At 36.1% G+C, this 24,772-nt stretch overlaps 1 protein-coding gene across 1 annotated transcript in view; it reads right to left on the bottom strand.

Moving 5' to 3' along the window:
- The window catches only part of LOC111636842 (cubilin-like), a 74,434-nt gene that overhangs the window by 2,549 nt on the left and 47,113 nt on the right, over window positions 1–24,772 (bottom strand). The window lies entirely within an intron of this gene.

The following is a 24,772-nucleotide window of genomic DNA, read 5'->3' as shown; positions in this document are numbered from 1 at the left end:
CGTTTCCTACAGAACGCCTGTTTTGCTTGGACTATTTCGCTGTAACATCTGTTCGTTTAAATTTTCAAGGACTATCTGTAGGTCGTCTATATCTTCAGCAAATCTTATTGTGCTGTACAACTTTCCGTTCACTATTATACCTTTTGTATTAGTAGCGCAGAATTCTTTCATTGCCTCTTCTATGTATACGTTGAACAAGGTGATACTCCACAACCTTGTCTTACTCCTTTCATTATATTGACTTCTTTTCTTCCTATAATCACAATTTTATTCTTGCATAGTATTCGCCTATCCCTGTAGTCTACCTTCAGGTTCCTCGGTGATCCGAACATTATGTTCCAGTCCACGTTGTCAAAGGCCTTCTCTAGATCTATATGAACGCTATGAGTGCCTGCCTTTTTGCCCGAGTAAGCTGTTCGATGAGCATCTTTAGGCTTAGTATGATTTCTCTTTGTTTCGTCTGAAACCAAATTGGTCGTCTTCTACTTTTCTTTCTATCCTTCGATAGATTATTCCGCACAGAATTTTCCATGTGTGTGAGACAGTGTCCTATGATCCCCACATTTCGAAATCTTTTGGCACTTGGCCAATTATAGGCCTATACATTTCGTTGATGAATCTATAAAAGTCGGTTTTTTCTCCTAGGGCCATTATAAGTTCTGCTGGTATCTGGTCTACACCAGGTGCCTTGCCCTTTAGGTGTCTTATCGAATTTACATTTTAAGATTGATGGTTCCAAATCATTTGAATAATACAATCGAGAATATATTTTTTAATCATATGGTAAATTCGACAAAAGAACGAATAGGCCTATAATGTGTGTATAATTTAAAAATTGTGTTTTTGTCTTACAAATAAAAACGAACACAAGAACAAAATTGTCCGGACGAGTCACAAAACACATCGTTAGTTATTAAATGTTTGTATTCAAACATTTAATAAGACAAAAACACAATTTTTAAATTATACACACATTATAGGCCTATTCGTTCTTTTGTCGAATCTACCGTATTATCATTAAAAAATATATTGTATATTCTATAATACGTTTCTAGTGTGCATTCTTTTATCAATTATAGGCTTATATATCTGTATCATTCCAAACTAGCTGTATCCGGCCACGCGTTGCTGTGGCTCAAAATGCATCTTTTATAAATGTATAACACTCCGCGGGAGGGAATTTCGAAAAGTCCCTTCTTAGTGTATTGTACATTTTCTCGACGTACCCTATTAAAACGCAAAAAACCGCATCTAAAATAGTACAGTATAATAGAAACCGAGTTCTTCACGGTAAACCTTAATCCTGTCCCTCTCCCCCGCGGGGGGATTTCGACATCTATATAATATAAAAACGCGCGTATCCGAATGCAACGTTGTGACAAAATTTCAAAGCAATCGGTTAAGAACTTTCGGAGATTTAAGATTTTGAACAAACGAACATTTTTATTTATATGGATTATAGTAGACCGCCCTATAACACTTGATAATTCCGAGTTATATGAATTCCATGTTGTACGAGTCCCTTATATTTTACAAATACGTGAGTCGTTCACAGCCCGGCACACGTATTTGTAAAATCTAAGTGACTCGTACAACTTGGAATTATCAACAGTGTTATAGGGGGTTCCACTGTAATGTAATGTATGACGTAGAACTTTAAATCGCCTATGTATTAATGATTATCAAAATTAATCCTGTGCATTTAGTGAATTGTTAAATTTGGCATTTCCATTTGAATCGATATCTTAAACCATTTTTTATGACTTGATAATTTGTGGGCCGAAAGGAACCTCTCGTCGATACGGTTAATAGAACTACATAATTTGATGGCCGTACATTTGGAGTGTTTGGGAATTGCAAATACCCACAATTGCAGTTCAAATTAAAAAAAATTACAGAAATTTCTTAGAGAATACCAAGTCTTCCTGGCGTAACTTTGCAGAATGTAGTTTAGCCAAAAATATTGTAGCCAGACAAATTTTTATATAGGAAAAATTCATATCAATACGACATTTTACGGAAAAAGTCTAGTTATATTCCAAACACAATTGATAGCCAAGACTGTTTTGAGCACTTTTCAGGTCCCGGATAACATCGTTATTAGTATTTTTTCTATGGCTGCATCTACACGTTAATACAAACCTATTTGGGATGATATAAACATATATAGAACTGATAAAATAACGCATACTGGGAATATATTATAGAATATACAATGTACTGTATGTGTAGTTAAGTGGTTGGCAAGAATTTTTCCTGACAACAGTACAATTGTTTTTTTATTAAATTACAAACAATGATGATTATATAAAAATAATACTGAAAGAATAAAAATAACTTGTAAAACAATCGGATATACAGTATATAATAATGTAAAATCATGTTTTATTAATTCCTTTTTAGAACAACCTTAAATTGTAATTACTAAGGTATTTTGCTATTAAACTCACCTATAAAAACAACTTAAATATCATATAATGATATTTGATCGACCATTTAATATTTTTTAATATGTAATAATTACAGAATTATATAAATCTTTACCACATCTAATATATGAATTTTTTCAAATAAAATGGTAAACATTTTTTATTATTCTTCCAGTATTATTTTTATATAATCATCATTGTTTGTAATTTAATAACATTTTTTCAAAATGTACAATTTTTTTATTAAAAATACAAAATGGTAAATATATTTTGAGTATTATTTTCTGTTGGAAATATATTTATACAAAAAGCAGAACTTGCATTTTGTCAATATAATTAACTACAAATGGGCAAAAATCACTTTTCTCCAATTCCAATATTAACCAATATTCTGAATACTTGTACTTAAGTCTACATACTGTAATTAAGTTCACTGACTTATTTAGTTAAACAAGTTAAATAATAACTATTAATTCAGTAATACATTAAAATTAAAATAATTTACTAAAATTCAGGAAATGAAACTTTAAACTGAGTTTTAAAGCAGATTCTTAGATACTCTTATCTCAAGAAATAATTGTTTTCATTCAAATCTACTGCAGATTTTTATTTAAGAAAACAAGAATTCAAAACCAGTAGGGATCTTATCTGCTTCTTTCCTTGTCACAAATTAAACTACAGGTGGCCAGGAGGAAGAGGAGCCCTCTGACAAAAAATTTTAAATGCTTTTAAAAACATGATGACAAATGTGTTTTATCAAACTGTCTGCAATACAATCGTTACATGCGTCTTAATAAAAGGTACTCGAAAATTAAAAATATTTGAATAATTAGTGACTAGTGAGAGTTAGCCCCATCTCTCTTTTGGTACTTCTGGATGTGTCACTAATACTATAAATGTGGTATGATATTGAACATATTTGTAGTATTAAATACTATATTGATAAAAATAATATAGATAAATTTGGAGTATTTGCTCATTTCTAGTAATTACTATAAAATTTTTCTATTAAAAATTCAAGTATTAGAGTGAAAGGCAATATGAAAAAGGCGACTAGCGTCCAGAAAAATAAAAGACCAAAAGTAGCAAAGATGACTACGATGATGGGGCTAATGTGAAAATGCCTAGACTCCACATGCCAAGATTATAATTGCTAGAAGACCAACAACGTGTGATAAGATGAAAAATTCCAAAGAACCTCTAGCAAGTAAGACCAGACCAAAGAAGCATCATATGCTGTACACCAGTGGTTCTCAACCCTTTTTGTTGATGTACCCCATTAGCCCTTTAGTTGTTTCTCAAGTACCCCTTATATTTTGGTATGTAAATTTTATAATTACTGCGTTAGATCTATACAGCCCTCACAACTGAGCGCCATAAAAAAACTAACTAACTATAACTAAAAATGAATTACTTATTTTACGTAAATAATAATCAATTTAATCAGGTATATACATTTATTTATTATTATTTAATAAGTATATTATATAAAATCACAGAAGTCATTTCAATACATGCATAAATTACATTTCCTAAAAATAATTATAATTAACGATAAAGAAAATTTAAATTATTCTACAATAATTTCTAACACAATTTAATGGGATATTTGTTGCGATAAATCTTCAGCAATTTTTTCAAAATTTGGTTTCCAAGTTGTTAAATAGAGATTATAATTGTGTACTGACCTTGAAAGTAATGGCTGCGAATTTCTAATGCGCAGAACAATACATAAATCTTTAAATTTTTGTAACAAATGTAACGTCTAAATTTGCTAAATATCAAGTAATGCGCGCATACAGTGACACGTATTCAGTGGTGATATTCAGCGGGTTCGCGCAGGTTCGGCCGAACCCGTTGTTAACATTTTCAAAGTTTTCCGAACCTTGTTAAACACGTGTAACATTTCTCAATGGTTTTGATCCTTTTAAAAGATATATTAAAATATACGTATTATAATCTGTAACACTACTAAACTAGAGCCTTCCGGTGCACCATTTGAGCGAAAAAAAATTAAGGAAAAATTCTTTGTTAGCCAACCCTTTGTTAAATATTTCAAATATCACCACTGCACGTATTTCATGGTGGGGTTACNCGGGCCAACAGAGAGCGGGGTCCTTGCCATAATGCGGTTTGCGCGCCAATTTCCGTACGTGCTATAATCGAGCCGAATAGTTTGGCCGAATATTCGGCTATTCGGCCACACTCCTGGCCGAATATTCGGTATTCGGCCTGAGGCCGAATATACTATTCGTTACAACACTAATAATTATAGAATAGAAAAAATTTTTTTTTTCTATTCTAAAATTAATGCCCGGTTAAACCGTAATTTTACTACACTACAGGTTCACTCGGCACTAACGGCACAAATAGACAGGCAAATCAAATGAACAAACAAGTTGTTTAGACTGTTAAAAGGGAAATTGGTGTTCATACTGGAATATTTTAAAGCAACTTTTTCTTGTTTCTTGTGTTAATAATTTACAGCAAATTGATTAACATACGCCATTTTATAATGAAAGTTACATGTACCCCTTCGATTTACGCACGTACCCCTAGGGGTACATGTACCCCCGGTTGAGAACCATATCGGTTCAATTTTCTATAATTTGGTAGCTGTCTATTCGTATGTATGTGTGTCTTTAATCCAGAAAATTCTGGTAGACTGTCTCACAGATTCAAGGTCAGGAACATTATTTATTGAAATATCAGATTACATATGCATTTCGGGGCTATTTTGTTTCTAGGCCCCTCTTAAGTGCCCAAAAACCAAGTGTAACAAGTGTATAACGCAAAAGGTACCATATAGATGCACAGAAGGAGAGATTTATGTAAATATACCTTATGTCACTCTTTTTGGGCAGTGAATTACAGCAGTTGCCATATATTGTTACAAAGAACATTGTGAGATCTTACTAGATAAAGTTAAACTTCTCAAAAAAGAAAAATATCATCATTAAAAGGAAATTACAGTATATGAACATTTGGAAATTATTAAAATAAATGAAAATAAAATGAACTTAAACAATGGTATAAATAATAGTGAGATCTGGCAACCACTTCTACAAAGTAAGAGTCCACTGAAGATCCCTCCTCCCATCCAGTTATAATACACTGTGTTGTATTATTGTCAAGTTAAGTCGATTCTCACACAATGTAATTTGTACGTTTTATAATAGTTTTAAGGGCTTTTAATTTAAACTTTTTTCAAAAAAAGTTTTAAACCCAGTTTATTTTTTTTTACAAATTTTTTAAAATTTGTTTTAATTCTCACCAACTTGTAATTTTGCCCATCTACAGGTATAAAGTAGATAATTTTTCTAAGAAATAATATAAGTTGCTTAATTTTATTTTATACAACTTATTTCATAAAAGTTTTTACAATATATCCAGTTAATTGCCCAATTTTAATATCAATTTGCATTCAATAATTGGCTAATGTAAGTAAAACTTTTTGTAAATATTCTCTGTAAACATGTTTGTGTGATGTAATTTAACACTATTATTTTTTTTTAATAAGATCTGTATAAAAGTAAGGTCTGAAGAGGAGTCATTAAGCCCCAAAATCCACATCCAGTAATAAAATCTATATCAATAAGAGTTCCTTCTGTGATGCAAGTTACTGAAAAAAGCAAAAATTTAGACTTAAAAACCCACAGAAACTGTAACTGAAATGATCAATTCATCTTTCGTTAGAATTAAATGGAATTATGCAACTTGTTTTGAAAAATTATTGAAGTAAATAAAATTCTCTCTTGCTTCTATTCCTCCACACTCATATACATTAACTGGTTGTGATATTTGTTTTTGATAAATGCAAAGTTTTCTCATAGTGAAGTTATTGTTGCTTTGAATTTGAAGTAAAAACTACATAATAATAAAATTAATATTAAATAAAAAAACTCTCCTAATAATTAATTATTATAGTTTGTGTTTCTCTGAAAGAAATTGCTTATTTCACTTAGTTTTGTTTAACATTGTTAAAAAAAATTAAACTTGCTTGATCATCGCCAGAGTTGATTAGAAATGCCACCCGATGAAGATTTTTCATGTCAGTGTAGTCTCAAATCCTTCACTGAGCATAGGGCATTGAAGAATTTGATGCATTAGAAGCTTGTGACTCATTAATTAATCATGCTTTTCTATTTACTGAAACAAATAAAACCTAATACTAATGATGATAAGAAGATAGCTTGGTAGCAAGCGTACAGAAAATTGCATACAATTGTTATATGTAAAATAATCCAGTGATGAGTTGCATAAATTTTCTGGCTGTTATGAAATATTATTTTAAAATAACTTTTATATTATTAATGGTAATAAATAAAATTGTAGCACCATCTGTTAAAAATTTTTGTTATAAAAAAAAAACTTTTTATATTATTACTAGCTGCAAGGACCCGCTTCACTGGGTTTTTAAAAAGTAACGATAGTGAAGATTAAGATAAGTACATTATAGCCAATCTTATCCGTTTTCACAGAATGCAAGAATTAGGTCCCCCGTTTCTGATTAGAGATCTGGTCCCGATTCTATTTCTGAACGTCTCCTGTTCACGTCAAGTCAAACAAACTACTTTCATCGTTTCTGGAATGTTTACAATCATTCTATAATCGAACCAATATTAGAATTTTATGTTCGAATTTAATTTGAACAAATTTAAACAAAACATTCGAAATAGAAAGCCACTTTCAACCACTTTCAGCCTCATATCTCCCGCATCCTTATAGCTATCGAGACGCAACCACCCCTATGCACGAATGGAGACTTGGGGNATTATACCGTATTATAATCCAACCAACTTTAGAGTTCAAGCCGATAAATTGTATAACACCCAGCCCAACCTCCCTGAGGCTCCATGATGTCGCCTTTTCAGGAGGGGGGCATTTAACATATTTAAAATTTTGTAAATTTTGTATATATTTTCTGTATTTTACTTTGTTAATCTCGTCCCTTTTGGAATGAGGTTAACAGCACCAATAAAATAAAGAGAGTTCGAGTGAGGACCCGAAAGTGAACAGACATGTTATTTTATGGTCTCCAATTTTCTTTGTCTTGTTCAACCTACACTCGATCTTACGACTACGACTGCAAAATAATACGACATATATATATATAGATTATGTTTGGTTTAGTGGGATATACTCAGTTGATACCGGTGGCTGTGTACTATGCCAGAGGATGTAGATAGAGTCGCGATCCCGTTAGGACGTGTACGATTACCACTTACCGGCGGAATTCGCACGGAAATGGCATCCGGAAAAACGGAATTTCCGGGTGACGAAACTTCCAAACGGCTGGTCCGATCCGGAAAAAACCGACCGCGTATGATAGCTTACTGTTAGACGAATCCAACGGTGTATCACTATCCACAGATTGATGAATAAAAAGCCCGATGCATTGATCTTAAGTACTTTCATCCACCGTAGTCGGTTGTTTGTTCCGACGTTCCGTTCACGTTTTATTACGACCGATTCCTGTTACTCTCCGGGCTGCCGCGTGGGCCTCTCGGGCCACTGGATCTTCCCATAATCGGGTACAACTGCTATTGATACTGCATCTATTCGTATTGTAATTTTCGTGCACCTTGGTTTATTAGTTTCTGTTTTTCGAGCGATCCTAAATCTGCTCTTAACAAAGGAGGTAAAGGTCATTGACCTACCACGTGGCCGGGGTCAGCTTCCTAACTGACCCTAATTCGGCGGCGTTCGGGCCAGTTGTCTCGGGCCGCGCTCAGAGTTTTTCTGGTAGGCACTCCTCGTGGGAACTGGTGACTCCACAAGGACAATTTATAACGTCATGGCGGTCTTCATGGACACTCCAGAAAAGGATCTTCTGGAGATTGTCTCAGCTAGTCTGAACACTATTATGGAGGCTATTCCGGCCAACTCACACGGGTCGGTAACGACTAAAAAATGGAAAAGCGTGCGCCAAGCAGCGATGGACATGCACGCAGCTGCCAACAGCCTGTTTGGAATTGTCTTAGCACTGAGATCTAGAAACGCGGAAGGAAAGGTAAGCTATGCCGAGGTGTTAAAGAAAGGGAAATCATACAAGAGTCAAGCAACCACTTTAATATCAGAAACAATTTCGGGAGAGACCCACCAAAGCAATCCTAAGGAACTAATACTTGAGCCAATGGAATCAGACACAGGGGAGACAATAAGCCCAGAAGAAGTAATGAACACTATAATGGAGAAAATAAATCCAACAGAATTGAACATAGGAGTTAAAAATGTACAGAACATGTCAAGAGGAGGGCTGAAGTTCAAAGTCAAAACAAATCAAGACCTGACAAACTTGAAGGAAGCGCTGGAACAAATCCCAGAAGTAAACGAAAAAGTTAAAATAACAACACCAAGAAGAAGGAACCCCAAAGTAATATTACTCAATGTCCCAAAAGAAGAAAGAAAATCAGAACTAAAACGGAAAATATATGAGCAGAACAGCGAAATAAGGGAGAAATATACATTAGAAGCATTTCAACAAAACACTGAAATAACCCATGTGGTTAAATCAAGGAAGGGAGAAGCTTATAGGCACGCCATAATGACAGTGCAACCAGTGATCAGAAATACACTAATAAATATGGGGCAAGTAAGCTACGAATGGGGATCTCTTGTATTGGATGACTATATACCGGTTCTAAGATGCTATAAATGCATGGGATTTGGGCATATGGCCAAAAATTGCGATCAAAAAACAAGGTGCAGCCACTGCACAAAGAGGCATAAATATAAAGATTGCTCCTTAAAAGATGATGAACCAACCTGTATTCACTGTACAAAAGCTAACCAAAAATTACAAGAAGGGCAAAAATATAAAACGAATCATAACGCCTACTCATCCAACTGCCCCATATTAAAAAGTTACAAAAGATTACTGGTAAGACAAACACGTTACGAATAATGCTACCCGGAGAATCCCTTTCGGCAAACTGGGTATTATAATGGCTAACAATCATTTTAAAATACTTCAGATAAATGCCCAAAAATCCCAGGCGGCATCCTCCCTGGTGATTAAAACCGCAAATGCTCTAGAAGCAGACATAATATTAATTCAAGAACCGTACACTAAAAACAATACAATTGTTCGCTTTGGCCAGTGGCAGGTTCTTTATAAGGGCAAAGGTGATGAAAGATCGAAAAGCTGTGTAATAATATGCAATAAAAATATAAATGCAGCCCTAATACCAAACTTAAGCTCGACAAAAATAACCACGGTGGCCATACAAAATGGACCTATTGAGTTCGTAATCTGTATTTACTTCTCACCGTACGAAGAGGACAAGAGTTGCGTAAATGAATTGGGGAGCATCCTCCAGGCCTTACGAGGCAAGACGCTACTAGTAGCTGGAGAAGCCAATGCAAAATCCCCTGAGGCACCATGAGGAGAAGGACGAAAGAGGAAGACTTATTGAAGATATTCTAAATGAATATGACCTTACATCCATGAATACATCGGAACTTCCCACCTTCTTCAATGGTAGAGCACAGGGCTGGACAGACATCTGTCTGGCCAGCCCATGGAACTAAGCAACATATTCATAAATTGTGAAACCATTCTCAAGGACTCTGTCAGCGACCACCGCTATATCCCCACGACACTAAACTACAACCATCTGCAGCTGGACCTTGGCGCTAACAAGTACCAGAGGAGGACGAACTGGGACCAATTCCGATCCCTATTCGCAAGAAACTGGAGAAGGTATAATTTTGAACCTCTTATTAACCCCTGCTCGATTGACAATTATGTACAACATCTCACAGATTCCATCAACTCCGCCAGTACCCTCTCCTCCACCTTGAAACCCAAAAATTCCTACCGTACTCACTGGTAGTCAGACGAACTGGAAAACAAAAAACGAACAGTAAGAACCCTAAGGAAACGATGGATGAGAGAGCAAAACTTAGAGGCAAAGGAGCGTAGGAAAGAGGAATATAGCGAGGCCCTTAAAAACTATAAGGTGGAGATTAACAAAACAAGGACAAAAGCGTGGCGCACCTACTGTGGGAAACCATTCAAGGACCCTTGGAGCGACCCGTTTAAAATAGCATTCAAGAAAAATAAAAAATCCTCCATCCTGAACATCATCTTGGGCATGACACAGAATGATTACAAAATTGATGAAAATATAAAACAACTTTTAAACTACCACTTCCCTAACGATGATACAGACAACGAGGAACAAAACAGTATTCGCAAAGAAACTGAATCAACATATAAAGGCAAACAGGATAAGTGATAAGTGGTTCACATTCCAGGAAATTAGCATAGCAATCCACTCCTTAGCCAGCAAGAAGACCCCAGGGATCGACGGTATTACGGCCGTTACTATCAAACAGGCCTTCTCAGAGGTACCTATTGCATTTGTAATCATATTCAATGGCTGCCTGAGGACAGACTATTTCCCCCGTAATTGGAAGATCGCCAATGTTGTGTTTATCCCAAAGGCGGAGCACCCTGCTTCCGTGAAGGATTACCGTCCCATATGCCTACTGCCGGTAATAGGCAAGGTTTTGGACGGTCTCCTCATCAACCGTATAAACTGGCACCTTGCCACTAACAATCAAATGAATAAAAACCAGTATGGCTTTCGTCCTGGGGGTTCCACAATAAAAGCAATAAAGAAAGTAACAGAATTTGTAGAGGAAGCGTGGGAAAAGGACCAGCATGCTCTACTAGTGAGCATAGATTATAAAAAGGCCTTTGACAACTTATGGTGGCCGTCGGTCAAATACAGGCTGAGGAATACCGGTTGTCCGGAGAATATTTATAACTTAACAGAAAGCTATCTGGCTGAAAGGAAAGTTGGATACATCAATAGGGGAATGAATATTATCAAAGGCGTAAACAGAGGGTGCCCGCAAGGCTCACGGAGTGGTCCAGGCTTGTGGAACCTGGCCTTTGACGACCTCCTTTATTCACTGCAGGGTGATGACTCTTTCCAGCTGCAAGCCTTTGCGGATGATACCCTCCTCATGGTGAGGCATCAAAACTGCAATGTCCTCCAGCAGAAGGGCAATCAAATACTGGAAAAAATACATGAATGGAACGTTCGTAATAAACTCTCTGTAAACTTTGACAAATGCGAGGCACTAGTCTGCACTAAAAGGTCCAAAAGGAAACAGCTGCAGCGGCCTCTTCGCATTTACCTGGAAGAACACAAGATTAGGATTACCCAGAATCTTAAGTACCTGGGGGTCATTATAGACCCAGCCCTAAACTGGGGAAGCCATATTTAAACAATATGCCAGAAAGCAAAGAAGAAAACAAACATGCTGTACCAAATCTCCAGAAATACTTGGGGTATTAGTGCCAAACACTCCTCCTTGATTTATAAGGGTGCCATTGAACCGGTGCTGCTCTATGCAGCCCAGATCTGGGGAAAAAAAGCAGACATAGTGCATAACAAAAGAAAACTGCTCTCTGTGCAGAGGGGCTCTGCAATAAGGATCTGTAGAGCATACAGAACGGCCCCAACTGACGCCCTATTGGTCATAGCTAATCTCATGCCAATACATATTAAAATTAGGGAGCTAAACTGGACCTGGAACCTACTTAACATCAAGTTGGACAACACCAGCGACGAAGACATCAAACTTAATCAATAAAGCCAATTACCCAATTGAAAGCTTAGAACTAATAAACGAAATAAAAAACCACGGCATAGACAACTATAACGCGGACTTGGAAAATTCCTGCCATCCAGCAATAAATAGTAACAATATATTAAACATAAACCACATCCCTGATAGTGACGACAGTACATGGAAGATATACACTGATGGAGCAAAGAACGAAAAAGGTACGGGAGCCGCATTTGCAATATATAAAGGGACTACTGTGAATTCTGAGCACGAGGAATACTTCAAACTGCACAACCATTGCTCAAATAATCAAGCTGAACTGTGGGCAATGTACAGGACACTTGTACACATTACAAAGAAGATTCAGAAGTATAAAGGTAATATAAATATATACACGGATAGCCGCTATGTGCTACACACAATTGGCAAAAGAACAAAGAAGCCAACAATCGGCCATAAGTGCAACTACCTGATCAACAGCATGAGTAAACACAGTACATCAAAATAAGCTGGATACCAGGACATAATAACATCACCGGCAATGATAGGGCGGATGAGCTGGCCAAATTGGCCGCCAGCTCGGATATGCACATTGCCTTCAGCTGCACCCCAACCACATACATAAACAACTATATACGCAGCATATGCCTTGATAATTGGCAAAAGAAATGGAACATCGCTACAACAGGAAGAATGACATATGGCTTTCTCCCCTCGATTAGCAAGAGGCAGACCTACGGCTACCTTCTACCTTCCTACTTCTTGACTCAGTGCTTGACCGGACACGGGAACATTCCCAGCTATCTAAATAGGATTGGAAAAAGGGACAACACCTACTGCACCTGCGATGGAGCCAGTCATGGGGATATCCTTCATATCCTCATGGACTGCCCCTTGTACGATAATACAAGGGATCATCTATTGATAATAACCTACACCATCCATCATGGACAGAATTGGCCGCCAAAACTTGACTTTTTCTGCAAATCAAAAGATAACCTAAAACATCTAGTGAACTTCATCAAAAACTCCATTGTTCCAGCTAAGTAATCAACCGTCAAGATCTGGAAGCTAAGCACTCACCCCAACGGACAACTACAAGGGCATCCCGACCGCAACCGCCACCACCACCTACGACACTGCACCCTTTGGTATCAACAACATTGCCACCGCCCATCGTTTCCTGCTTCCCCAGGAAGCCTGTAGCACCATATTATTCTGTATGTATCTCAATTAATACTAATTGTAAGGACGATCTATTATCTGTCTCAAGCACCTTGCAGGTGCATTTTGTTGTACGGTCAAGGGAGCACTCATAGCCTCCCATCATCGCAATTGTCCAAGCCTAAACGGCTATCTGTTAGTATGTATACTCTGCATTATGTTATGGTTTATTTGCGACACATGTCGGCAATCATGGGTACCCACACTCTTCCTTCCAACCTATATATCTATCTACTCCTTACTCCCAACCCTTCTATCCTATTCTATTCCTCCCCCCCTCTACCTGCCAATTGGCCATCCCATCCAAACATCTTCTCTTTCCCCATCCCCCCTTTCCTGGCAATGGCTAAGTCCTCGGACAGCCAGCTATCTTTACTACTACTACTACTACTACTACGCCAGACCACAGTCATAGCAACCAAAAACAAGGCATAGCAACCAAAAACAAAAATTAAATAAGTGTGTCAGTGTCTGTATTCAGGAGTTTCGTAACAATGTGGCATGTATTCAATATAGTGGCCTTCTGTAGTGTGATGTATGTATTTCTATTCAACTGTAATGTTCCCAGGTTTTTGTGTAGTGTGTGTGGTATCACACCTGTACAGAGAGAACAACAGGTACAATAAGCACCCTATCCTCCACAGATGCCTTATTTCCTGGGCAAGTTCTGTGTACTTGCTAATTTTTTCAGTGCATGTGTTTTGTACATTGTGAGTGTTTGGAATGGCTATGTCTATAATGTATGTGATTTTATTGTGTTTGTCAATGAGTGTGATGTCTGGTCTGTTGTGGTAAATTGTTTTATCTGTGATTATGGCTCTGTCGTAATACATTTTGTGCGTGTTATTTTCCAATACTGTCTGTGGAATATACTTGTAGTATGGTTCGTGGATGTCTGCCAATTTGTGTTTCTTTGCAAGCTCTTGGTGTATTATATTTGCTACTTGATTGTGTCTATGTAAGTAATCTGTCTGTGCCAAGAGCTTGCAACCAGAAGTGATGTGTTGTATAGTTTCTGGCATGATGTGACATTTTCTGCATGTGTCATTTGTGAGTGTTGTATCTTTGAGTATGTGTTTTCTGTAGTTTTTAGTATTTATGACCTGATCCTGTATGGCAATCATGAATCCTTCCGTCTCCCCAAAGAGGCATCCCCGATCTAACCAGCTGTTTGACGCAGTTTTGTCAACAAAATCCTGGGCCAGGTCGTAAGGATGCCTGCCATGGAGAGCCTTTTGAGCCCATGATTGCTTAATGTTGTCTATGCTTTTTATATGTTGTGTCATGTCTGTATGTTGTGAGTGTAAGTTTAATGGTGTGTTATTTGAGTCTGCTAGAGTTACTGCTTTATGTAACTGTGATGTTTCTTGTTTCTTGTAGAAAAACTCTCGCAGTGACTGTATTTGTTTGTAGTGAAGGTTAACTATGTCAATCAGGCCACGTCCGCCTTCTTTACGTGGAAGGGTTAATCTTTCTGTGGCGGATTTAGGATGATGTTGTTTATGCTTAGTAAGTGTTGTTCTTGTTTTCCTTTGGAGTTGCTCGAGATCTGTGTGAGTCCAATGTATAACTCCAAAAGAGTATGTGAGTACTGGGATGACATATGTGTTTATTGCTTTAACTGTGTGTTTTGCATTTAACTGTGTTCTAAGTATAGCGTTTAACCTACTTTGGTATTCTTTAATTAATCGTTGCTTTATTTGTGTATGTTCTGTTAGTTTGGCCTGTTGGAATCCTAAGTACTTGTAGAACTCGCCCTCTTCCATGGATTCAATAACGTCTCCATTTCCAAGTGCAAAATCTTCTTTCTTCAGGATTCCTTTTTCTATGTGAAGTTTTTTGCATTTGTCTAGGCCAAACTCCATTTGTATGTCCTTAGTGTATGAATGTGTGATTTGTAGGAGTTGATGAAGTTGTTTTTGTGTGGATGCATAAAGTTTTATGTCGTCCATGTACATGAGATGTGAGAGTGTAAACTGTGTTGTTTTTTCGTGTCTGATATTGTAGCCGTATTGCGTGTTGTTTAACATGTTGGATAATGGATTCAGGGCTAGGCAGAACCAGAGAGGACTCAAGGAATCTCCTTGAAAAATTCCTCGCCTAATGAATATTTCGTTTGTTTGTATGGAAGTGTTACTAACCCTGAGATGTAGTGTTGTTCTCCAGTGCTGCATAGTGTTTTGGAAGAATGCAATGAGTGATGGATGTATTTTGTACATGTGTAGAATATGTAGCAGCCAACTGTGTGGAACACTGTCGAACGCTTTTCTGTAGTCTATATATGCCATGTGTATGTTTCTGTGTTGTTTGTGTGCTTGTCGTAGAATGACTGAATCTATGAGTAACTGTTCTTTGCTTATTATTATTATTATAAAATGGTAAAAGGCTTAATTTTGAGGTTAGTGATGAGTTTTATAAAAATTGCAAATGCTAATAATAATTAAAATTTTCGTTAAGTCTTATCCTACTCGAGATGTGACCCTTGACCAATGTCTATCCACCCCCTTGACCTTTAATCACCCTAATTTAATAGCATCAATGCCCCTTATACTCATGCTACTGTGTCAAATTTTGTTTCTTAATCTTTATCATATCCCGAGATATTAAATGAATTCAATGCCAGCATACATCTGCAGAATTTTTCCCTTTTTTGCATTCAGAGTATCAAAACATGGGGATTTGCATAAAACAGAGGGCCAAAATTGATGATTCTAATATTTTCCCTTGCTACATATACATAACAGCTGGGAAAATAACACTAATTCTAGAAATTAAGTACTCTTGATTTTCAGTTAATCAATATTACATTGATCTTTTTAAAAAAGTGATAATGGTATCATTTTGTCTTTGAAGACCATCTATCATCATCATGAATTTTCATTAATAAAAATTTTACATTTATTTAGTCAAGTGTTGAAATAGCAAAAAAATGAGACTAATTCATTATGTAATGATTCAAAACTTTCCATATATATTTTTCAAAACGGAGATGTTACTAAAATTGAAATCTTGCAAATAATCAGTAATTTTATTTTTAATATTTGTTCAAATTGTTATGGACTGTACTGTGTATTTTATAAATACAATATCTAACATTAGCTTCAGCACTTAAAGAACAGTAGATAATTTAGTTCATGTGCAGAGTTGTTTGTGTACCTTTACAAACTAAATACATTAGATGTTATAACATGTAGTATGTTAACTGTTTTTGTTGCTGTGCCATGCAAGGATTGAAAAGTGAACAGGAAATTACAATTCAATTTTGTTTTAAAGCAAGTCTTTTTGCTATGTATCCTAAAACTGATACAGAGGCTAATAAGGCTCTGAACAAATCTAACAGACATTTGTAATTCTTCAAAGTCAGAACCGTACAAAAAGAATACAAAATTACAGGGTTCCTACTCAAATAATTGTTTTAAATTTCATGACTTTCCCTGACTGACTTTACTTCCTTACAGCAGTGATTCTCAACCACTGTGCCTAAAGTGCCACAAGAGTTTTGAAATGTGCTGCATTGCAAATACCCATACATAAGCGACATCAGAGAAGTAGTTCAATTGGTTCTACCTTCCTAGGGCACGAGTGGAAATTGTAATTGGTGTTACCAGTAACTGCCAATAATTACCAAGGCATTTAGAAAATGTGACCTAAATAACCAACTGCATTTAAAAATTAGTTATGACGTCATCAGTTGCCCTGCAGTACTGACTTAAGTAACTGTGTGTGCCACCAAATTTTTAAAATATTATAAGTGTACTGTAAAAAAAAGGTTGAGAATCACTGCCTTACAGTATGGCATATTGACAAACTAAAACAGCATTTGACTTACTATGTACATACATTATTGCTTTTCTAACTAACAGTTATAAATGTACCATTTGCAAAAAATATAAACGTTGACCAAAAACTATGACTAATACTTATGTGCTAACTTAAACCTAGGGAAAGAAAGATGATAGGGAATAGAGAATCTAGGAAAATAAAATACAGTAAGGAGAGAGATACCCAGGGTTTAGCTTGACTTCACAATTTTGGGTGGGATAACAAAAACTTTTTATGAAAAGTATATTGTTGTCGTCTTCACTAGGTTTCTCCTTGCGTCTAGTTACTACACCTTTTTTACCATAACTACAATAAAAATTAAATTCTCTTCTCAAACTCTCTCGAATTCTCCAGTCATTGCCATTTGTGACTTGGAGCACCACATTTGATGTCTGTCCACTTCAAGGTCTGGGCCAAAGAATGTCCTTCTCCTATCTCACCGGCCTCAGGGCCTCTTTTCTTTCATTGTTCTCTGTGGTTCCAAGAATTGATCACCCCACCCAAGGGAAAAGAGTTAGAAAGGAAAGTTCTGGAAGGAAAAAGAAACAAAGGACAGGACTAAAACTATATATTAATAAACTAAATTAATATACAGTTGACCCCCCTATAACGTGGGTTCCTATAACGGAGATTCCTGTAATGTAGCGAAAAAATTGTGACAGTATTCATATAAGGACACTAAAAGGGACTCGTAAAATGTCATCGCCGACTCGTGTTGCGACAGGATTGGTCGAATCTGGACTACTAGTGGAGGAGCAGCCGAACTACTTTCCGCCATCCAGCGCCATGCTACGGAGAGTTTAGGCGGGTAAATTGAGTTTACTATTGTCTGTACAGTATATAAATTAGGTACTATAAGTCTAATACAGCACTGTAATTTTATACATTTCTTGTGAAAGAAACATTTCTTATTCAACGGCCATAAAAATTATTTCTATTAATGATGTCTCCAAAGTTCAATGAAGTTTTCGCAGAAAAATAACTTATCAGAAATCACGGCCGCCGTTTGGTGCGCCGCTCCGCGATGAAAACAAGCTTAAGCAATGGCGACATCGAACGGTGCACACTCGTTAAGTAATCCTACAATTTTTTGTTTATAGAATAGTTTATACGGATTATTTCCAAAAAATTATATGTGTTTTGGAAATGTTGAGTCGAATTAGTCTAGAATCGATTAATTTTATGGAAGAAAACCTTTCAAACAGCCATAGTCCGTAAACTTCACACATGTCGGGCTACGATTGGCTCATGTATTTAAGGATTCCTACAATGTGAAATTCAAATAACGTGGAACGTATCTAAGCATTATAGGGGGTCTACTGTATATGTTATGGACAAAGTGATTAATACAGGCATTATTCATAATGACCAACAAAACAAGACATTGTAATAAATTTCAATAAGTTCTCAGATTGACTGGCCATTATGAATACTGCTATCATCTAGTTGGGCGAAGTGATAATAATACGTTGAGGAGTGATCATCCAAAATACACTATCCAATCAGCACTCGCATCTGAGTTGCGTGTGCGTATTGCATTTAGTACCGAATTTGGCAGCAGTTGCGACTGTTTGTGCTCTCGACGAATTCCTCCTGGAGGGGAGCCGCCAGCAGATCACCGATTGTTTAATGTTGCTAGTTATTGATTCACGGTAGTTCTTGAACATGCATATCAATAAGTAGTATGTATCAATAACTAGTGACGTTAAACAATCAGTGGCCTGCTGGCCGCTCTCCTCAGGGAGGAATCTGTCAGGAGCACAAACAGTTGCAACCACCACCATAATGGTGCACATAGGTAAAATTTTACCATTTAATCAATATAGTTAATAGTACAGTAGAGCATTGATTATCCGACCCCCGATCAACCGTCACATTGGTTAACCGACCACGTTCTAGTCAGCAAATTCAAATGTCTGCTAGTGATGTGGCACTACAATATTTGGCTATGTCTTGACTACTTTAATATTATTTTTGTTAAATTTTTGCATGTTTTAGCTGGCAACACTGGCTCAACCATGAAACGGTGGCCAGTTTTTAAACAAGGCTTAATTTTCTAATTATGAGTGGTGGTTTGTTTTGTGTGGACTTTTCTGAGGACTGTGTCGTGCTGAATCAGAATCCGTTTTCATTGGAGATATAAATTTTGAATCTGTGAATTTCACACTTGTAACAGATTGTGCTGTAGTAGTTGTACTGTTTGCAATGGCAACTAAATGTAAATGCATTGTTCTTAGTGTTTCTGATAAACTTAAAATAATAGATCAGTTGAAAAGCGGTGCTAGTAGATTAAGCTTAGCTTGGAAATACGGAGTTGGAAAAACCACAATAACAGACATTAAAAAATTTGTGAGTGTACTTAACAGTGAGGATGGAAGCTTGCACAGAAAAACAATGAAAATGGCAGAAAACAAGGATTTGGACACTACAGTTTACACTTGGTTCACGCAGGTACATAGCCAAGGATAACCAATAAGTGGCCCTTTGATTTGTGAAAAAGCTCTTCAAATGAACAAGAAACTAGGGGGTACCGGCTGGCTTATTATGCATTTCAAATGTAGGCATGGAATTAGGGAATTGGACATCCGGGGTGAAAAATTGTCAGCTGATACTGAATCAGCTGAACATTTGAAAATGTCTTTTAAAAACATGATTGATAAAGGATGGTTACAAAAAACCAATGTCTACAATGCAGATGAAATTGGTTTGTACTGGAAGAAAATGCCAACAAAAACCCTAGTTTCTAAGAATGAAATGTCAGCACCTGGTTTTAAGGCAAGAAAATCATGCATTACTGTTATGGTATGTGGAAATGTTACTGGAATGCACAGACTACCTTTGCTAATCGCAGGAAAGTCTAAAAATCCACGGTGCTTTAAGGGAATAAAAATTGCTGATCATCTACAAAAATCAAAAGAATTCATGGATGGATGCAAGCATTTTTACAGAATGGTATGACACTGTATTTATCCCCGAAGTCAAAAAGCATCAGCTTAAAGCTGTGAATACTGGAAATGTTTTGTTGTTGATTGATAACGCCCCAATTCATCCACCAAACATTTCACTGTAAAGAGAAATCGGAAAGTTTAAAGTTGTTTACTTGCCTCCCAATGTTACTTGTCCTCCAACCAATGGACCAAGGGGTCATTGAAAGCTTCAAATGATATTTGAGAAAGGCATTGCTGTGTATGGTAATACTCAGGAAAGAATGTAAAAAAAAATTCAGCAAGTGTTCACTGAAATTAACTCGAAGGATGCTATGTACATGGCAGCAGATGCTTGGGCTACTGTCAACAAAACTACACTAATAACACCTTGGAATAAGCTCCTACCATTAGATGAGTCTATCACTGCACCTGAAGAACCACCAAACAGCCAATTTGTATTACATCTGTATGGGCTGATTGAAAAATGTTACTGATTTGAAGAATGCAACAACGAAAACATTCAAGACTGATTCGAATGTGATGCCGATTACCCTGGCTATCAAATACAGTAGAGCATCGATTATCCAAAAGAATTCCAGTTGGCATATTTAAATTTTTGCCAGTGCTGTGGTGCTGCAATCTTTGACTATGTCTTGGTTTTTGATACTAAATTAACTTCTGAAGTATAATTTTTTATTGTTTTTATATTTTTCAATATATTTTATTTTTTTATTTTGTACAAACAAAATATTTTTAATGATACAATAGTCTTCGTTAGGCTTAACATTGACTGAAAATTCAACGTGAAGCGACTCGCAACGAAGAAAAATTTCAACATGGGATAGGTTAATATATTTTTTTGTACATAATCGGTTATCTGAAATATCAATTTTCCGAACAACCCCAGTCCCCAATTGATTCGGATAATCGACGCTCTACTGTATTGTCGGACGATGAAATCATTGCCAGTGTCATCGGCAACCAAGACCCTTGCAATGATGAGGAAGAACCTAGTGACGACAACTGTGCTGAAAAAGGACTAACCAGCGAGGAAGCTTTTCACGGCCTTGAGACCGCTATGAAGTGGTTAGAACAGCAAGAAGAATGTGACGCTATCCAATTGCTGCTTTTAAAATGTGTGCGAGAGTTAGTGGCAAAAAAATGAGTGTCAGCCGTAAAGCAAAATAAAATTTTGGACTTCTTTTTCTAATGCATAGGCCTACTTTATGTAAAACATGTAACCCAAATATTGTATATATTTTTTTGTTTTATATTTTTCAATATACAGTAAGATAGTGTATTTATTTTGTACAAAATAAAGAAATAATTTTTAACGATACAACTTTGAGACAAGCAGAGGGCCAGGGGTTTAACTCCTCCTGACCACTTACACTGTACAGTCAGCAAAGATTGGTCTCGGAGTCGTCGGATAGCTGTTTATCGAGTGGCGAGGAAGCCGACAGGCATCCTTTCAATGACAGGCGACAAGTTTAACAAAATAACAAAGAATTTATTGAATAACTAATCCTAATTACAAAAGGTGATAATAATATAGAGTTAAATATGAGTTAACTCTACAAAGGGCCGCTCTTAACAGCTCTAACAGCTATTCTGAGAGAGAGAGTTCTCAAAACTCTAAATAAAAATACCTCCATGAGGAAATGAATGGTATGTATTGAATGGGTCGTAGAAATTATAGTCAGCGCAGGAACTGTAGTATGGTGATAAGTATGGAAGTTCAAAGTTGTGGTCTGTCGTATGTCGATGCAACAACCAGATGCAACAACCAAAAGGAGAAGCTCCTTTTGGTTGTTGCATCCGGGGTATGGAGACAAGATGCACACATTAACAAGTATAACTTCCTTTGGATCGCCATGAGCTTCTGGGGACTCGAGCTTTTATATGGACCTCGTGGGAAAGGAGTCACATGATCGTCATCTGTTGACATTAACGGTGCATTCCTGTATCCCAAGTGTCAACTTTCCCACCTAATTGTGAAAACAAACGATGACCTCTGATCTAATTCTCACCAAGAGCGGTTTTTTCCATTGGAGTTGTTTACAAAGGCTTTTCCGATCACTATGTAAAAATTGCGGATTTCACATAATAGTGACGATTATTAGTTAAAAAAAATTTTTGTTAGGCTTAACATTGATGAAAATTCAATGCAAAGTAGGTTAATAGCAATATACTAATATACTATTCTAATAATATATTTTTTCATACTTTTCAGTTATCTAACAACCCCAGTCCCCAATTGAGTCAGATAATCGATGCTCTACTGTACTTAGTTTTAAAAGATTACATGTTCTTTTTAAAATGCTTTGAAATAATTCACATATACAAAAATAAATATTTCTAAATGAAATAAGTGGAGTTTTTTAATAGAATTAAAATGTCGCACAAATTAGAATTCGGTACTAAATGTGATATGCACTCAACACAAAACAATTGGCAACTTGGAGTGCTGACTGGCTAGCATCTGTCAGATAATCACTCCTCAACATATTATTATCACTTTGCCCAACTAGATGATAGCAGTATTCATAATGACTGGTCAATTTGATAAATTAATCAATATTTATCATACTGCGCACCCTTTCTGGTCATTATTCATAATGACTAAGCATTATGAATAATGCCCAATTAATCACTTGGTCCATAACATATACACTAATATGGCATGTGCCACAAGAGAGAATTGAATGTGGAGTTTTATAAAGAACTGGATTCTCTCTTGAAATGCATTTAGCATGTTTGTCCTACCAACTGCATTCTAGTTCCAAGGCTTTTTTCTGTTGCATAATAATACACAACAATCACAAAGATGCTGCAAGTATACATCAACATTTGACACAAAAAAGAATCTAACCTTACCAAGAGAAAACTTAGAATTAAGAACTACTGAGGCCTCTATAAATTAATGTTTGTTATTTTTTCTAACGAAAAATAATAAATGTCTTAAAGATTTTAATGAAGAAACATTCTCTATGCATTTCATTTGTTCAGAAAAAAAAAGGGCAAAAGGACTTACTCTATCCCTAGTCCCATACTAAGCTTTTGACAACACTGCTTCTAACTTAATTCTGGCAATATTGCATGAACTGTTCATAAATATTTTTAAAGAACAGGCATACCTCAGGTTATGACCATTTCATGATAAAACAAATTGCAGATATGACCATCATATATTTGTACCCCCACCATTATCTGACCTAGCTATTCCCACTGATAGGACACTTTGTCCATTCCAAGTGTTACCACCTGTCCAGTTTTTGCATCATGTGTATGGGTGTCTGGTCAAAGATAAAAAATGTTTGGGTTTTAAAGATACATGGCAAATCGTCAATAATATAACTGATTTTAAACAATGTAAAGGCAATGGACAATTGTGAACACTAATCTCACAATTTGTAAAATATAATGTAAATAATATTAAAACTTCTTGTATGATAACTAATTAAGCTGTTATTTTCATTTTGCATAAACGTATTTAGTTTGTCGGTTACTTTTTTGATGTTTTCCCCTGTCCCGAAATGACCTTTCAACTTTGATTTTATCTCAGGGAATAGGTAGAAGTTGCACAGAGTTAGGTCTGGGTTGTGGGAGTGTGGGGATTTTTTCTTGGCCAAAAACTCTCAAATTGATAGTGCTGTGTGAACAAGGGCATTATCATGGTGCAGCATCCAATCTTCTGTAATGTCCCTGCAGACTTGCTGACCCATTTTCAAAGTCTTTCTAAGACATCTTTCTAGAAAGCCTGATTAACTATCTGTCCTGAAGGTAAAAATTCTTCGCGCACAATTCCATGGCTATCGAAAAAACAATAAGCATTGTCATTGTCTTTACCCTGAATCTTTGTGCCATCTACCATGTTTCTTGATAAAGTGGCATCTCCATAAGCTTTGGTTGAATCTGCAAATGCCTCAGTTTCAGATTTCTTGATAGCATAATGTTGTTTAAGATTTTTCTCCATTTCAAATGTAATGATGTGTTAAAACACTATCTTACACAGAGATTGTGCAAGTTTGGAACAGTGTGTCGGAGATGACTCTCTAACAGCAGAAAAGGGAAAAGAAACTGAGTGAAATCAAAATGCTTTCAGCAAGTTCTTCATGCCTTAAGTATTGTAAATATCAAAACGTTCAGAGGTGAGAACTTCTTGATATCTGATAATCCGCAAGAGGGATAGTGAGTCTAGAAATTGTTATTATTGAGTTTACATCCCTTTTCTGAGTGGGATAAGTTTGTAATGATTTATACATAATTCCCATGTAACTGCTCTTGCACAAAGGAAATTACAAATGTGATAATAAAATGCCTAAAGGTAACTATAACAATCTGAATCTTAATTTTAAAAGAGAAATAATCTTAACGTTAATGGTGTTTTCACAGAATGTTCAATCAGAAAGGACCTGCTGACATTAAGCACTGGATGCTTTGTTAAATAGCCATTTAAGTTAAAATTATACTGGAAATTGTTTTCACAAAATTAAAATTAGGATGATCAATACAAAACCTTCCTCACTTATTTCTAGCTGTTTATACACTAGTACGAACATTTTTGGCCTTCACAGTGTACCTGAAGAAGGCCTATTAAGATCTGTATAAATGGCTAGAAATAAGTGAAGAAGGTTTTTTATTGATCATCTTAAAATAGTTCTAGCTACAAATGCATAGAAGTATTAAAATTAGATCATATGATTTATAAAAATTGAAAATATTTAATTTGTTTCTATGCAAAGTATTAATAAATACCTCCCAGTATGCAAGATTGAAAGG

This window comes from Centruroides sculpturatus, unplaced genomic scaffold, assembly GCF_000671375.1.
Source record: "Centruroides sculpturatus isolate CEXI.00-Female unplaced genomic scaffold, Cexi_2.0 scaffold943, whole genome shotgun sequence".
NCBI classification, from domain to species: Eukaryota; Metazoa; Arthropoda; class Arachnida; order Scorpiones; family Buthidae; genus Centruroides; species Centruroides sculpturatus.
This window is presented reverse-complemented; position numbering and strand designations above follow the sequence as displayed.